This window comes from Rhinatrema bivittatum, chromosome 2 (genome assembly GCF_901001135.1).
Source record: "Rhinatrema bivittatum chromosome 2, aRhiBiv1.1, whole genome shotgun sequence".
NCBI classification, from domain to species: Eukaryota; Metazoa; Chordata; class Amphibia; order Gymnophiona; family Rhinatrematidae; genus Rhinatrema; species Rhinatrema bivittatum.
The window spans coordinates 378,950,627-378,968,456 of record NC_042616.1 but is presented as its reverse complement, the minus strand read 5'-3'; the positions used below and the strand labels follow the sequence as shown (position 1 = coordinate 378,968,456).

Here is a 17,830-nt window from a genome sequence, read left to right as displayed (position 1 = left end):
CCGAGACCAGTATGCTTCCCATACTTCTCAATCTATCACACCATAACCAATTCGCCTTCTCACCAGTCAGTCACAAATCGTAGACTTACTGATGTTCTCAGGTACTGGTAGCGTTACAAAACCTTCCACACATAAATCCTACCATTCAAAATGGCATGATTTACCACATGACGCATACAAAACGGTATTACCCTTTTTCTTTTTTCTAGCCCACTCTTTTCTCTTGCTCCCTCGGATTCTGCTCCCCAGACATTCTCCACATAGGTACACCTCTGTTCCAATTGGTGTATCGTTTGGGAGTGAGGATACCCGATTAACGGGAAACCCCTTCTGAGTCAGCTTACCATGGATTTTCCACTGATCAAGCCGCCTCTATTTTCACTAGTCACGGAATGGAACCTATATTTCGTGCTTATAAGTCTCATACGTTCTCTGTTCGAGCCTTTCCATTCCTCTCATTTCACAGTTTGGCATGGGAAATTATTTCCCTCATAAACATCACTTCTGCCAACAGGGTCAGTGAGTTACACACCTTGTTACATACTCATCCGACCCTGCGTTCCTCCGTGACCGAGTGGTTTTACGTATTCAAATTTATATCCTTCTTAAGGTAGACGTTGCATCTCACCTTACTCAGAATATACTCCTTGGACAGTAATAGTGCACTTGCATTCCATCTAGATCGCACTATACTCCATAGGAATTCCACCTAACTCTTTCCTTTTGTTGCAAGAGTCAAGCTGCAAGTTCCAGTGGGCAAACAGACCTATTCCTCCTAATTGACGGTCTGTATCTCTTTTCCTACCAACAAGCAGGCATTCCACTACAACACTGTGTGTAACCACACTCTGTTGCGTCCGTCCCAGCCTCAATGGCTTCCCCTCTGTCGCTGCTGCTTGTACATATTTATCAGGCTGCAACCTGGAGCTCTCTCCATACCTTCGCAGCCCATTATGGCTTAGATACGACTAGCCAGCATGCTCCATGTGTGGCCAGTCCATCTACTCCTATTCTTTTCGGTTTAACCACCCAACATCCTTCCACCAACCAGTTAAGGTTTCAGGATGCCCTCCATTCCAAATTCCACCCCCGTCATTGCGCCTTTTGCGTGTCTTGGGTGCATTTGGTGCACTCTCGGGCATCCTCAGCTCGGTACTCACCCATATGTGAGGACTACCATCCTGCTTGTTCTGTGAGAAAGCAAATGTTGCTTACCTGTAACAGCTGTTCTCACAGAACAGCAGGATGTTAGTCCTCTCGAAACCCACCCGCCACCCCACGGAGTTGGGTCTGTATACGTTTTCACTTTTATTTTAGTTTTGCTTGCGCTTTTAGCTATAAGACGAGACTGGTTCACAGGGATAATTGCAGGCTGAGCATGCTCAGTGCTCAGTGCTCAGGCTGAGCATGCTCAGTGCACTCAGTGTGCCAGTGTCAGTCAAAGCTTTATAGAAACTTTGACAGAAAGGTTTTCCGTACAGGACTCCATCCTGTGATGTCACCCATATGTGAGGACTAACATCCTGCTGTCCTGTGAGAACACCTGTTACAGGTAAGCAACATTTGCTAAATCCGGTGTACTTTTTTAAAATCTGCACCTAAATGAATCCTTTGCTTTGGTGTTTATAAAAGAAAATGTTTGGGAGATAGCCATTCCAGAGACTGTTTTCAAGGGTGATGATTCATAATGCCTCTGTATTGTTCAATGGTTACACCGCACCTTGAATTCTGGTTGCTGCATCTCAGAAAAGACATAGTTGCACTGGAGAAAGTCTAGAGAAGGGCAACCAAAATGATAAAGGGCAGGGAATGGGTTCCCTATGAGGAAAGGCTAAAGAGGGTAAGGCTGTTCAACATGGAGAAGGGATGGCTAAGGGAGAATATGATAGAGGTCTACAAAATCATGAATTGGTTATTTACTGTTTCGGATAATACAAGGACTAGGAGGCATTCCAGGAAGTTAAGAAGTAGCACATTTAAAAGCTTTGGAATTTGTTGCAGGAGGATGTGGTTATGGCAGCTAGTGTACCTAAATTTAAAAAAGGTTTGGATAAGTACTTGGAGGGAATAGCCACTGCTTGTTGCTGACATTAGTAGCGTTGGATCTATTTAATGTCTATGTGTTTGCCAGGTACTTGTAACTTGGATTGGCCACTGTTGGAAACAGGATACTGGGCTTGATGGATCCTTGGTTTGACCTATGGACATATCTTATGTTCTTATTCAGATGAACTGAAACAAGTCAAGATGAACCTGGAAGATGTAATAGGCCAGATTGGCAAACTGAAAAGTAGCAAACTGCCTGAACCAGATGTCATATACCCCAGGGTTCTGAAAGAACTAAAAAATTAAATTTCAGATTTATTTCTATTAATTTGTATTATTACTGTCATTACAATTGTCCATTGTATCTGAAGACTGGAAGGTGATAATATAAGCTTGATATTTCAAAAATGCTACATGGATGATCCTGGAAACTATAGACCAGTGAGCCTACTTCAGTGCCACGAAAAATCATGAAAACTATTGTAAAGAACAAAATCACAGAAGATATAGATAGACATGGTTTAACAGGACACATTCAGCATGGATATACCGAAGGGAAGTCTTGCCTCACAAATGTGCTACATTTTTTTCAAAGGGATATTAAACATGGGGAGAAATGCGAGCCAATAGATGTAATGTATTTGGATTTTCAGAAGGTGGTTGATTAAGTCCCCCATGAGAGGCTTCTAAGAAAATTAAAAAGTCATGGGATAGGCGATGTACTTACGTGATTGCAAATTGGTTAAAAGACAGGAAACAGAAAGTAGGATTAAATGGTCAGTTGGTGGCAGGAAATTTGAATCAAACAGTTACCAACAAGGGCCCTGAGCTTGGTGGTCGGTGAAACAGATAAGTATGGGAAAATAAGTGTGGGAGCTTGCTGGGCAGATTGGATGGGCCGTTTGGTCTTTTTCTGCCGTCATTTCTATGTTTCTATATTTATGTTTCTCAATAGAGAGAGGTAAACAGTGTAGTGCCTCAGGCACCTGTACTTGAACTGGTGCTTTTTAATATGTTTATAAATGATCTGGAAAGGGGAATGACAAGTGAGGTGATAAAATTTGCAGATGACAAAATTATTCAGAGTAGTTAAATCACAAGTGGATAGTGATAAATTGCAGGAGGACCTTGCGAGACTGGAAGATAGGGCATCCAAATGGTAAATGAAATTTAATGAGGATACATACAAGATGATGCATATAGAGAAAAATAACCCATGCTGTATTTATACAATGTTAGGTTTCATGTTAGGAGTTTCCACCCAGGAAAAAGACCTAGGTGACATAGTGGACAATATATTGAAATCATCAACTCAGTATGTTGTGGTGGTCAAAAAATCAAACAGAATGTTAGGAATTACTGGGAAGGGAATGGTATATAAAATGGAGAATGTCATAATGCCTCTGTATCGGTCTATGGTGAGAGCGTACTTTTAATACTTTGTTCGACTGTGGTCTCTGCATCTCAAAAAGATATAGATGAATTGTATAAGGTACATTAAAGGGCAACCAAAATCATAAAGGGGATGGAATGGCTCCTTTGTGAGGAATGGCTAAAGAGGTTAGGGCTGTTCAGCTTGGAGAAGAGATGGCTGGGGGAATATGATGGAGGTCTACAGAATCATGAGAGGATTAGAATGGGTAAATGTAAATTGGTTATTTACTCTTTCAGATAATAGGACTAGGGGGCACTCCATGAAGTTTTCAAGTAGCACTTTTAAAACAAATTGGAGAAAATTATTTTTCATGCAACACACAACTAAGCTCTGGAATTCATTACCAGAGGATGTGGTTAAGGCTTAGCTGAATTTAAAAAAGGTTTGGACAAGTTCCTGGAGGTGAAGTCCATAAACTGCCATTAGTCAAGTTGACTTAAGGGAATAGCCTTTGCTTATAACTGCCATTAGTAGCATGGGATCTATTTAATGTTTGGGTACTTTCCAGGTACTTGTATCCTGAATTGGCCACTATTGGAAACAGGATGCTGGGCTTGATGGATCCTCGGTCTGACCCTGTATGGCAACTTCTTAAGTTCTTATGATAATCAGCAAAAAGAATACCAATATTTAAAAATAGTGTCTGATGGATTGAAACTGGAACAAATTAAAGAATATAAATAGTTATGTAGTTATTATAGATGGTAGGAGATAAAAAATATCTAACAGAAGTAACAAGAATTTGAATGCAGAAAATATTTTTTCAGACTATCAAGAGTTTCTTAGAAGAAATTTAGATTTAAAGCCAAAGAAAGGCTATTGAGTGCATATATTTATTTTTTATTTATTTATTAAGGCTTTTATATACCGACTTTCTTGATACAAATCAAATCAATTCGGTTTACAATGAACTAAGTAGAATATACAATTAACCAATCAACAAGAGATACAGAGCATACAGTTACATTATAACAAGGAAGCCTTAACTTGGAGTAGGAAAATAAAGAAGGGGTGAACGGAGCAATAAATATATAAAGTGCAATAAAATAGAATAAATACTATATACAGCGGAGGGGGCAAGGAGCCAACCTCTCTTTAATGGATATTATGCATGAGAATTTGGAAAATTTTGTTTACAGAGATTTTTATTTACAGAGATTTTTATTTACAGAGATTTATTTACAGAGATGTATTACAGAGATTTATTTACAGAGATTTTTGTTTACAGAGATTTTTATCTGCTCAGAGGTAGGAGGATATGGAAGTGAAAGCATGGACATAAAGGGGTCAATTTTCAAAAAGTTTCGGATCCTAAATTTAGGAGTTAGGCTCCTAAATTGACCCTTTTGAAAATGTATTAGGGCTGTGTTCCTGAATTTAGTCTCCTAGTTTCATTAGGGTCCTAAATTTAGGAACCTAAAAAGTGGGTGGCTAGCTTAGCACTGATTTTCAGAGCTACTTTACTAAATAGTGCTGGTGGGGAGATGGGAAGGAGGAATACAGGGCAGGAAGAACTGGTGCTAGGCAACAAGAGGGAGGAGGGAAGACGGGTTCATCTCCCTAGCTTGCGATGCCTTTTTTAGGCACCTCTTCAGTTACTGATTGCAACAATGAAATGGGAGAAAGTGGAGCAGTACAAAGGTGCCTTCTGAGGAATGTGAGAGGCTCATGGTGCTGCTGCACTATTAAGACCTCAAAGCCTGCTTGAATGCTGCACCGCCATGATAATGTGCCTCAAGACCCTTTCAGTTCCACCATCACCACCAGCAATCTTCTCAAGTCCTCTTCAGTGCAACTGCTTCTGCCAGAGAAATTCTCTGAGTCCCTTTGAGCACTTCCACCATGGAGCCCACCCCCAGCCTATGACTAGTAACGGAATGGGTGCCTGAACTATCCTCAGATGCTGTGTTCCTGTCTTTTTGCCTAGGAGTCCTTTGGAATGCTTCCCTCATAAGGAGGGAAAAAGCTCGAGTCAGAAGAGAGTAAGGGCTGGAGCGAGGAGAAGCCTGAGCTGTGCCAAAGAGGAGATAGAAGAAGGGAGAACACAGTTTAACTTTTCTGCTGATCCTGGTGGGTGGCAGCTGCTATTGCTGGTGAGCTCTATTGGGAATAGGATGGGAGTGACTGGTGCTGGGCAGTGGGAGATGGGGAGGAGGAATACAGGGCTGGAAGAGCAGGGGGAGGACGGAAGATGGGTTCAGGGCAGCGAAAACTAATGCTGAGCAGGGGAGAAAGGGGTATGGAGTAGGGAGAAAGGGCATAGAGGCAGTGGGAGAGAGAGAAGGGGGTAGAGAAAGGTATCCACATATATATTAAGCTCTATGAGGCAGCTGGCTGGGAATTATTGTATCTTGAGATCTGAAAATACAGTAAATTGCCTTGAGCATTCCTTGGTAAGGGGGGCTAAAACTCCAAATTTCCCTTTCCAGGGAGTGTGAGAGAGAGAGGCGGGGGGCATGGGTGCAGGGAGTGAGTGGGGGTTGGGGTGGTAATGGGCAAACAGAGCAAGAGAAGAGAGGAAGGGAGGAAGTGGGGTGCTGGGCAGAGGCCAGGTACAGGAGGAGAGAGGAGTCTGGGGAACAGGGGGAAAACCAGAGGGTGTCAAGGGTCATGCCAGTGCTGGGGAGAGAGGTGGGGCAAAGTAGCATGTGGGGTGGGGAGTATTATGTTTGGGCTGCCAAGTCCCATTGTTGTTCTTGTAGGGGCTGTTAGGTCGAGACATCAAGCTCATGTGATTTCTGTGTATGTAGAGGAGGATATTTAGAATCACTAAATCGCTTTACTATTTGTGTATGTTGTGAAGTATGTTTTGAAGTTTCCAGTGGCAAATGTTTTAATGCTAATCGATGGTTCTAATTTATGAATGTTTGTGTGTATGTTTTGGGGATCTCCTCCTCCCCCAAAACCCATCCCAGCACAATTTATTCTGCCTGCAAGAGCAGAGCTGCTTACCTGCCACCTCCTCTGAGGGAAGTCTATATTGCACAATCTCACAGGACCTGCAGGCGCCTGCCACATGGTTCAAACTTCTGAGTGAAGCCAGCAGAAGAGGAGGCCAACATAGATAAAAAGTACTGCCTTCCTCTTGCTGGTAAGAGGGATCTTGTCAGAGGACAGATTGTCAGATTGTTCAGGTCTTATCTATGCTGAAACACATGCAGTTTTTCTTGTACTTTATTTTAATAGTACTACCATAGTATTGGGCACTGTGGTGCATGTATGTGTTTTTATGTGTGTGTTTGTGTTCTGGTATGTGTACCCCTGTGTTTGTGCTATCAGTGGTTAAATCTGTTTGTGCAGGTGTGTACATTTCTGAATGTCTGTGTATCACTGTGTATTTCTATGTAAGTTTCTGTGTTGGTGTTTCTGAGTCTGAGAGGATAGGGCTTTGTCTACGAAGGTGAGAGAGATATAGTCCATGTGTGCTTGTAAGAAACAATCCGTGTGTGTATCTGTATCTTTAAGTGAGAAAGGAAGGCTGTATCTGAGAGAGTGTTGTTGATGTGTGTATGGCTGAGTGCTAGGTGATGCGTGTGTGTGTGCATGCGTGCATTCATGGAGGAAATGAATTCTGCTTCTGTATATGTGCAAGTGACAGATATGGTATCTGGCTGTAAATGTATATATGTCTGTGAGTGACAGAGAGGGAATCTAATTCAGGAAACTTTATTGGCATGACAATTTGTACATGTATTACTAAAATAATTCATAAGGTGGTTAAAATAGAGGAGAAAAAATATATTACTCATAGTAATGTTAATAAAACTGAGATAACAGTCAAGGGAACAGAGTGGTCCTTAACCAGGAGAATTCCCAGGTTCCAGTGCTGGTCCAAACTGTCCCTTCTGAGATTACATCTCAGATTACATTTCTGGCCTGATGGCAGAATACAATTTTGTTCCTGTTTCTCCCAGCATTATATAGAGTTTTCTCTGTTCATTCTTTTGTAGGAAGTCTAGTTTTCTCTTATAATCTTGGGAAATGTGCATCACTGATTTCTTTGTATTTTTCACAGTTCAGGAGGAAGTGCATTTCTCTGTCTTTTTGTCTGGTGTTGCCCTGCATACAGAATCTGTTCAATCCAGAGTTTGATTTGTAGACAGAAAGGAAGTAGAACTGTGGAGTGGTGGGATGGGCAGGGCCAGGGCCAGATTTGACCTGTGCAAAGGGATGAGACCAGTGCCAGTTGTGAACACACACACACATGTGCGCACATCAAAGCCATATGTCTTCCCTTGTCTCCGGGTAAGAAGCTCTGCATCCTTCAAGGGCCAGGGGGCCATAAGTGATCCATGCAACTACTAATCTGTTTTGTTTCCTCAGGTGAGCTAGAACCAATATACACTGCCAACTCTGCTCCACTTTATTGGGTCCCAGGAAAAAGGTGGCAGAATGTTGTTCTGGGTTGTTCTGCCAGAAATTATGCCCTCGGTAATGGACACAAAAAAAAGGTTGAATTAGCATACATTTGAAAGCTTTGAGCAGTGGTGCCATTCTTCAAGACCTGGACTGAAGCCTTAACAATTTGGATTATTACTCACAACTTTCAAACTTGTGCTAATTCAAGCCTTTTTTGTGTCTGTTCTTTGCTCTGCAGGATCTGCTTCAATATCATCCCTTCTCCTTCTGTTCCATGCAGTACAGGAAGAGAAGTGGAGGGGAAGGGGAATAAGAGAGGAGGAGCTGGATTAGAGAACAGGCTGGGTGTTCTCTTCTCTGTGTGCTTCAGGCTCAGCCCATCCTCTTCTGGAGAAGAGACAACTGAGGGGACGATATGATAGAAGTCTCCAAAATCATAAAAGGACTTGAACAAGTTAATGTTAAACTCTAGAATTCATTGCCAGAGGATGTGGTTTCAGCAGTTAGTGTTACTGGGTTTAAAAAAAGGTTGGCTAAGTTCCTAGAGGCTAAATACATAAACTGCTATTACGGTAATTAATAAGCAAATGTAGCTTGTGATCTATCTAATTTTTGGGTACTTGCCAGGTTCCTGTGACTTGGATTGGCCACTGTTGGAAACAGGATGCTGGGCTTGATGGACCCTTGGTCTGATCCAGTATGGCATTTCTTATGTTCTTCCCTGCAGGCTGCAAGGAAGGGGGAAGGGCTGGAGCAGAATACTCCTGCAGCTCTGCCTCTTAATCCTGAAAATAAGTGCCAGAACTGCATTCCACCCCTTCCCCCACAAATTAAGCCCTAGTTCAATCTATTAATATTTCTATTTGGTTCTGATCCCCTATTCTGTATTTGGTGAGGGTCGGTGTGTTTTGCTTTTGCAGCCAAGGAGAGGTATTCTGCTAGTGTATAGATTATTTGTAGGAGTTTATAATAAAGAAGAAGACAAATAAAAAATATCAAAATCTTCCCTGTTAAATACAATAGTAATTGAATAGAAAAATTCATTGTAAAAAAAAGAAGAGATTCTGTTTATACTTACATCTACAAAAAGTAAAAAAAAAATCAAAGTTTTTTTTTTTAACCTATGATAGAAAACTTTCAGGCATATTTGTTTTAATGCCTGTTTAAATTTCTGGGATTTTTCCTGTCATAAAAAATGGTGTTTGGAAATATATTTGCCCACACATGGGATACGAGATGGAAGAGCCCTGATGGATGACCTGGCCAAAAGGAAAATTAGATTTGCTGGTCATGTTCTCAGAGGCTCTGATGGCGGATTAACTCATCTAGCAATGGAGTAGATGATAAAGAGCAAAAAAGATAGAGGAAAACAATCTGAGACAATGGCATTAAAACTGATCACAGTCTAGAAATATAGGTAAAATAAAGTGGAAAGCTAAGTACAGGGAGAACAGGTGCACTATAGTTGGCAACTTTCTTTTCAAAGATAATAGTTAAAAAACATTAGACCAATTTTTCATTGATATTTTCTTAAAGGTGTTAGTATTTCTTATAAACTTAGTGACATAATTTACATTATATCAGTTGTAGTTAATTTGTTAGAGTAACATAGTAGTGGAAAATTCAAGCTAATACAAACTCTCATCCTCCAACCAAACACATTTTTTGTTATTTAAATGACCCAGTCGTTACTAAATTTTAACATTAGTAAAATGTTAGCAGGGGACTCTCATATATGATAGCCATACTGCACTGATGATATTGTCGGTGTCTTTGATATAATCTTTGGACCCAGTCTCTTTTTTTTTACCTTTTTCACTTGCAATAAAGAAATCCATATTCAGCCACTATATGGCTCAGCTCGTTAGTTGGTTAATCTTATCCAACTCACTTAGCCTATATACAGTATTGTCAACCAAAAATACTGCAACAAGTGCAACCAAAGCCTGGACCATATTTTTGACCACTTTTTAAACCCAGCAACAATCCTTTCTGGTAGGGGGGAGACTTCAGCACTATTTGCAGGCGTGGCACAAGATCAGCAAAGATCACTGGGTTTTTCAAGATTGTGGTGGCTGGATACCACTTGCATTTTCCTGGCTTCCAGCACTTCCTCATCATTCAGCCTTCAATCAGATCTGTCTCACTCCACACAATTCTGCCTGGAGGGGAGTTGCTCCTCGAACAGTAGGCGATAGAACCTGTTCCTCCCCATCACCATGGCCAAGGTTTCTATTCCCTTTTCTTCCTTATCCCCAAGAAATCTGGAGGACTGAAGTCTATCCTGAAGAAGCATATTGTCAGGATCGGGCATACTGATTAAGGGTAAACCCACGGCAGGAGAAGAACAGGACACAGGACAGAGCAGGGCAGGGTCTTCACTTAACCAGCCATCTCCCCCTTGGGTTGAGCTTGCAGGTTCTGGTGGCTGGTAGGACTTTGCTAACAGAAGACTAAAGTCAGAGGTGAAGACTGGCTGTGATCAGGGCTGAGAAGTCTGTCTGAGGCAAGGAGTTGCAGAAGAAGCAGAAACTGGTACAGGTGAAAAGTCAGGGACAGAGCTAGACAGGAAACAGGAACAAGGAAGAATAGGGCCAAGATTCCAGACAGGGATGGACAGGTCAGCACAGGGCAATACATGGACAACGAAGGCCACTGAGAAGCCCAATTACAGGACAAGGCCAAGCTAGGGGCACACAGACTAGAAGGGCTACTGGGAGACCCATAGGGAACAGGAGGACCACTATGAGACTCCAAAGTGGAATAAGAGGGGCATTGGGAGGTCCACAGGAAACAAGGGAAACAGGCAAGCGGGAACAAGACAGAACAACACAAGATGGCCTCTGACAGGCCACACTAGGAACACTGAGAGACCGAACAGAACAGGAACACAAGAACAAGACAAGGCTAGGAAAGCACAGGGTGAGCCAGAGCAAGGAGCCAGGGTGACTTCATGATGAGGCTCAGAGCTAAGAGTGAGGGAGTGTTTTATAGGGCTGACTGCATCATGCATCATGCAGCCTTCAAGGCAGGGGCTAGAGCAGGATTGAATGCGGCCCACTGAAGGCCCCTGCTGGAAGGCAGGGTCGCCTAGCAGCGAGTATCCTTGGGAGAAATGCAAAATGAATTCCTTCCACACAAACTTCCTTTTCATTCAGAAAGGGGAATGAATGTGCACTGTTGATCTAAAGGATGCTTATACCTTTCATTTTGGCAGCCCTCCGTACCTTGATAATCTTTTAATTTTCTATATCCCTGGTCGTATTTTATGATCCTCTCAACAGGAGAAATAAAATTTGAAAGAACCAGAGAGATGGCTTTTTCTTTTCATAATCCCAATTCTCTGAAATTCCCTTCCCCTCATGCTCCGTTGTGAAAGAGATTATGTGAAATTTAGGCAAATTCTTAAAACTTTCTTTTTTTTTTTCTGGGTTTTGAAACTTAGCAATTACCTTTGAATACTTTTTCTGGTATATACCTGTTGCTTGCTACTATTTTATTCCTTTTATTTTTGTTTACTGTTTTTATTTGCTTTATTAGTTTTAAGTTCTTTATTTATATTTTCTTAATTTTATTGTACATCGCTTTGATGTTCCCATTCATCTCTTCCACTAGCACTACTTGCGCTTTATGATGGACTCTTCACACTATCAGTACAAAATGCTTCCCTTTGGCCTCTCAGCAGCACTGAGGGTTTTCACCAAGTGCATCTGCGGCATCAGAGCATCCATGTCTTTTCTTATCTGGATGACTGGCTTGTGACAGCGAGCTCCATGGAAGGCATGCTAACCTCCCTGCAAAAATAAGTACAATTGCTAAAATCACTGGTGTTCCTAGTGAATTTTGAAAAATCAACTAATTCCCTTCCAGAAAATCTGATTCATTGGAGAGTGGATAGATTCTCTGCAGGAGAGAACGTTTCTTCCATCAGATTGGGTAATTACTCTAGATCCCTTGTATACAAACTGTTGAATATGGGCCAGTGTTACATTTGCCGCTTGCATGATGGCCTTGCAAGCAGCTTCACTTATGGTCAATGGCCGTACGGCCGGAAGCCGCCATGTCTGCCCTCCTCTGTGTTCCTTCCCTAGGTGCATGTGTGCGGTGCTTGGCACTTGATAAGGGCCCCATGGTGGGAAAAAAGAGAGGCACCAGGAGATGATGTCAGTGCTGACTGGGGATTTAAACACCAGGCACGCTTCCAGCCAGTGCCTCAGTAACAGGTCTCCCTGGCAAGCTCTGCCTACCTTGTCCAGCCTGCCAAGCCTCACCCACCTTGTCCAGCCTGCCAAACCTCACCTACCTTATCCAGCCTGTTGAGACCTGACTACCTCGTTCAGCCTGCCAATCTCAGTCCGCCTTGTTCAGCCTCCCAAGCTCTGCCTGCTTTGTCTGCCTCATCTAGACTGTCCAGCCCTTCCTGCCTCATCCAGCCTGCCAAGCTCTACCTGCCTTGCTTGCATATCCACCCTATCCAGCCTTGCCTGCCTTTTCCAACCTATCCAGCATTATCTGCCTCAGTCAGCCTGCCAAGCCCTGCATGCCTTGTATCCCTCTTCCGGCCTGTCCAGCGTTGCCTGCCTCATCCATGCCCCTTATCATTTTGGTCGACCTTCTTTGCACTTTCTCCAATGCAGCTATATCTTTTTTGAGATGTGTCAATCAGAATTGCACACATTATTCAAGGTGTGGTCTCAACATGGAGTGATACAGAGGCATTATAAGATCCACTGTTTTATTTGCCATTTCCTTCCTAATAATTCCTAACATTCTGTTTGAAACATAGAAACATAGAAATGACGGCAGAAGAAGACCAAACGGCCCATCCAGTCTGCCCAGCAAGCTTCACATTTTTTTCTCATACTTATCTGTTTCTCTTAGCTCTTTGGTTCTATTTCTCTTCCACCCCCACCATGAATGTAGAGAGCAGTGATGGAGCTGCAACCAAGTGAAATATCAAGCTTGATTAGTTAGGGGTAGTAGGGGTAGTAACCGCCGCAATAAGCAAGCTACACCCATGTTTATTTGTTTTACCCAGACTGTGTTATTCAGCCCTTATTGGTTGTTTTTCTTCTCCCCTGCCGTTGAAGCAGGGAGCTATGCTGGATATGCGTGTAGTATCAGTTTTTCTTCTCCCCTGCCGTTGAAGCAGAGAGCTATGCTGGATATGCGTGAAGTATCAGTTTTTCTTCTCCCCTGCGGTTGAAGCAGGATATGCATTGAAAGTGAAGTATCAGGCTTATTTGGTTTGGGGTAGTAACCGCCGTAACAAGCCAGCTACTCCCCGCTTTGTGAGTGCGAATCCTTTTTTCTTCTCCCCTGCCGTTGAAGCAGAGAGCTATGCTGGATATGCGTGAAGTATCAGTTTTTCTTCTCCCCTGCCGTTGAAGCAGAGAGCTATGCTGGATATGCGTGAAGTATCAGTTTTTCTTCTCCCCTGCCGTTGAAGCAGAGAGCTATGCGTGAAGTATCAGTTTTTCTTCTCCCCTACCGTTGAAGCAGAGAGCTATGCTGGATATGCATTGAAAGTGAAGTATCAGGCTTATTTGGTTTGGGGTAGTAACCGCCGTAACAAGCCAGCTACTCCCCACTTTGTGTGTGCGAATCCTTTTTTCCACATTTCCTCTTGCTGTTGTAGCTTAGAGTGATGTTGGAGTCACAGTAACCATGTGTATGTTTATTGAATAAGGGTATTATCTCCAGGCAGTAGCCGTCATTCTGGCGAGCCACCCACTCTTTATTGACGGCCTCTTGATTTTATGGATCCACAGTGTTTATCCCACGCCCCTTTGAAGTCCTTCACAGTTCTGGTCTTCACCACTTCCTTCGGAAGGGCATTCCAGGCATCCACCACCCTCTCCGTGAAGAAATACTTCCTGACATTGGTTCTGAATCTTCCTCCCTGGAGCTTCAAATCGTGACCCCTGGTTCTGCTGATTTTTTTCCTATGGAAAAGGTTTGTCGTTGTCATTGGATCATTAAAACCTTTCAAGTATCTGAAAGTCTGTATCATATCACCTCTGCTCCTCCTTTCCTCCAGGGTGTACATATTTAGATTCTTCAATCTCTCCTCATAAGTCATTTGATGAAGACCTTCCACCTTTTTGGTCACCCTTCTCTGGACCGCCTCCATCTTGTCTCTGTCTCTTCGGAGATACGGTCTCCAGAACTGAACACCCTTCTCTGGACCGCCAGAGAAGGTCTCCAGAACTGGTCACTCCAGAATACGGTCTCTGGACCGCCAGAGAAGGTCTCCAGAACTGGTCACTCCAGAATACGGTCTCCAGAACTGGTCACCCTTCTCTGGACCGCCTCCATCTTGTCTCTGTCTCTTCGGAGATACGGTCTCCAGAACTGAACACAATACTCCAGGTGAGGTCTCACCAAGGACCTGTACAAGGGGATAATCACTTCCCTTTTCTTACTCGATATTCCTCTCTCTATGCAGCCCAGCATTCTTCTGGCTTTAGCTATCGCCTTGTCACATTGTTTCGCCGACTTCAGATCATTAGACACCATCACCCCAAGGTCTCTCTCCTGGTCCGTGCACATCAGCCTTTCTCCCCCCATCGAATACAGTTCATTCGGATTTCCACTCCCCATATGCATGACTTTGCACTTCTTGGCATTGAATGTCAGCTGCCATGTCTTCGACCACTCTTCCATCTTCCTTAAATCCCGTCTCATTCTCTCCACTCCTTCCGGCGTGTCCACTCTGTTGCAGATCTTAGTGTCATCCGCAAAAAGACATACCTTACCTTCTATCCCTTCCGCAATGTCGCTCACAAAGATATTGAAAAGGACCGGTCCCAACAACCGATCCCTGCGGTACACCGCTTAAAACTGCTCTCTCTTCAGAGAGAGTTTCCATTTACCATCACACATTGTCTTCTGTCCGTCAACCAGTTTGCAATCCAGGCCACCACCTCGGCACTCACTCCTAAGCTTCTCATTTTATTCACCAGTCTCCTGTGCGGGACAGTGTCAAAAGCTTTGCTGAAATCCAAGTAGATGACATCGAGTGCTCTTCCTCGATCCAATTCCTTGGTTACCCAGTCAAAAAAGTCAATCAGATTTGTCTGACAGGATCTTCCAATGGTGAATCCATGCTGCCTCTGGTCCAGCAATTCTCCCGACTGTAGATAGTTCACTATTCTCTCTTTCAACAGTGACTCCATTACTTTTCCCACCACTGAAGTGAGGCTAACCGGTCTGTAGTTACCAGCCTCTTCTCTGTTCCCACTCTTGTGAAGCGGGACCACCACCGCTCTCCTCCAATCATTCGGCACCACTCCCGTTTCTAGGGATCTATTGAATAGGTCACACAGCGGACCTGCCAGCACATCTCTGAGCTCCATAGGACACTGACTGCCATAGGACACTGAACCAACAATTTCTATGTATTATCCACTATGATGCTTCGATCTCTTTCCTGGATGGTAACTCCTAAGATAGAACCTAACATTGTATAACTACAGCAAGGGTTATTTTTCCCTATATTCATCACCTTGCACTTGTTCACATTAAATTTTATCTGCTATTTGGAAGCCCAGTCTTCCAGTCTCACTAGGCCCTCTTGCAATTTATCACAATCCACTTGAGATTTAATTACTCTGTCAACCACAAATCAGATCACCGCACTTGTCAAACCCCTTTCCAGATGATTTATAAATATATTAAAAAGCACTGGTCCAAGTACAGATCCCTGAGGCACTCTACTGTTTACCTTTTTCCATTGTGAAAACAGACCATTTAATCCTACTTTCTGAAAGTTTCTGTTTCCTGTCTTTTAACCAGTTTGCAATCCACAAAAGGACATCGCCTCCTATCCCATGACATTTTAGTTTTTTTAGAAGCCTTTCTTGAGGAACTTTGTTGAATTCTTTCTGAAAATCCAAATACAGCACAAGTACCGGTTCAGCTTTGTCCACATGTTTATCCACCCTTTCAAAAAAATGTAGGAGAGTTGTGAGGCAAGACTTCCCTTGAGTAAATCCATGTTGGCTGTAACCCATTAAACCATGTCTATCTAAATGTTTTGTGATTGTATTCTTTATAACAGTTTCCATGATTTTTCCCGGCACTGATTCAGGCTTGCCAGTCTATAGTTTCCCAGATCACCCCTGGAGCCCTTCTTGTTCTTCTTGTCCTGCCCTACTCCTTTGGGACATTTCTGTTTAGGCCTGAATTCCGGCCCTGATCCCTGCATTGAACTCTACGGCTTCTTGTCTGTGTTTGTCTACTGACAGTGTGGGCCTAGCAGTTCGCCGCTAGGGGGTGTGAACCGCACCTCAGTCCAAGAGCTTACATCACGTGACAGATTGCTGAAGCCATGAGCTTGGCGGATGCATCCTCAGCTCAGGCCATTGCTGGATTGGCACTTCAAGTGCAGAGTCAACAGGACCAGCTGAATTCTTTGACTGGCCTCTTCAAGCTCTATCCCAGCAAACCCCGCAACAGCCTGACCACTTGATTGGATTACTTTAAGGTTTGGCTCAGCATTTGGATGCTGTGCAGGCCCAACTTCCTGCTCTAGCACCAGCTTCAGTGAACCTTCCACCCACACCTGTTTAGGCATCAGAATCCATGTTTCAGCTGCCATCACCTCCTAATTATGGAGGTGACTCCAAAGGATGCAGGAGGTTCCTTAATTTGTGCAAAATGCATTTTGAACTGCAAGCAGCTCGTTTCCCCTCAGACCATGCAAGGTAACCCATATACTTTTTTTGTTGGCTGGTCCTGCTTTGGCCTGGGCTTCTTTATTGTGCGAATGAGCCAACCCCCTCCTTGAGAACTTCAGTAACTTTGTACTTAATTTCCACCTGATTTTTGCAAGCCTGGTCGTATTTCATCCCCTGCCACAGAGCAACTTCGCATCTCTCAGGGCACTTGTACCAGGGGAAAGTACACAGTGGAATTTTGTACTTTGGCCTGTGAAGTTGGTTGGGGTGAAGCCAGCCAAATGGCCATCTTCTGGCATGAATTAACTGGAAAAATAAAGGAGGAACTGGCGACTTGGACCTTCCACCCTCTCTGGAAGAACTCTTTTCCTTGGCCACCCAAGTTGATTTAGGATATCAGAAACAAGCATGTGAAAAAAATGCATCCCACCAACCCATCCATATGAATTCTAAGCTTCTGTACACTTTAGAACCTGTCTCAGACCCTTTGAGGGTTATCGTCCCAGAAGAACTCATGCAGTTGGGAAAGACTCAGCTCTCTGAAGAAGAGAAACTAAGAAGAAGACTGCATAACCTTACCTCCTGTGTAGCACAGGGACATTTCACTAGCCGCTGCCCTGAGAAACCAGGAAATCCTAAGAGTGGCAGTATAGTTGGGAAGAAAGTCTTAAGTCACCTGGCCCCCTCTCCACTAATGGTGTTACCAGTGCCTCTCACCTTAGGGGAACACTCCATTAAGATTGAAGCCTTACTTGACTCCAGAGCAGGGGACAATTTTATTTAGGAGTCACTGCTGCACTAGTATAGCTGGCCTTCTACCACCTTGACTACACTTCATACAATTTCTTCTGTCTGTGGCGAACCCCTGCCAGGTTGTGTGACCATGGTCACCTTGCCTATCACCATGCGGATTGGTTCACATCAGGAAAATCTCAAGTTCTTTGTACTACCCAAGACACTTAATTCTGTCGTTCTCGGACTGCCATGGTTTAGACTCCACCAACTGCCTATTGATTGGGATATGTTACAGATTACTCATTGGGGTCCTTCCTGCCAGGAGCATTGTGATGCCCAGTTCTTGCTTCCAACAACCTTGCCTCGGATCACCTCCAATACACATCTTTTATTGATCCAAGAAATGAGCAACAATCTAGAGTCTTGTCATCTTGTAAACCTGCCAACCAGCCAGATTTCTTGAAACTTTTTTACGTGGAGGAAGAGACCTCTGTGATAGAAGCAGGGGTTGTCATCATTCAGCATGATGATCCAGAGACCCATGAATCATATTTCCCTTCCTCTGTAGGAACCT

At 43.4% G+C, this 17,830-nt stretch overlaps 1 protein-coding gene across 1 annotated transcript in view; it reads left to right on the top strand.

Moving 5' to 3' along the window:
- GABBR2 (gamma-aminobutyric acid type B receptor subunit 2) overlaps nt 1–17,830 on the top strand; it is a 2,655,237-nt gene that overhangs the window by 2,345,414 nt on the left and 291,993 nt on the right.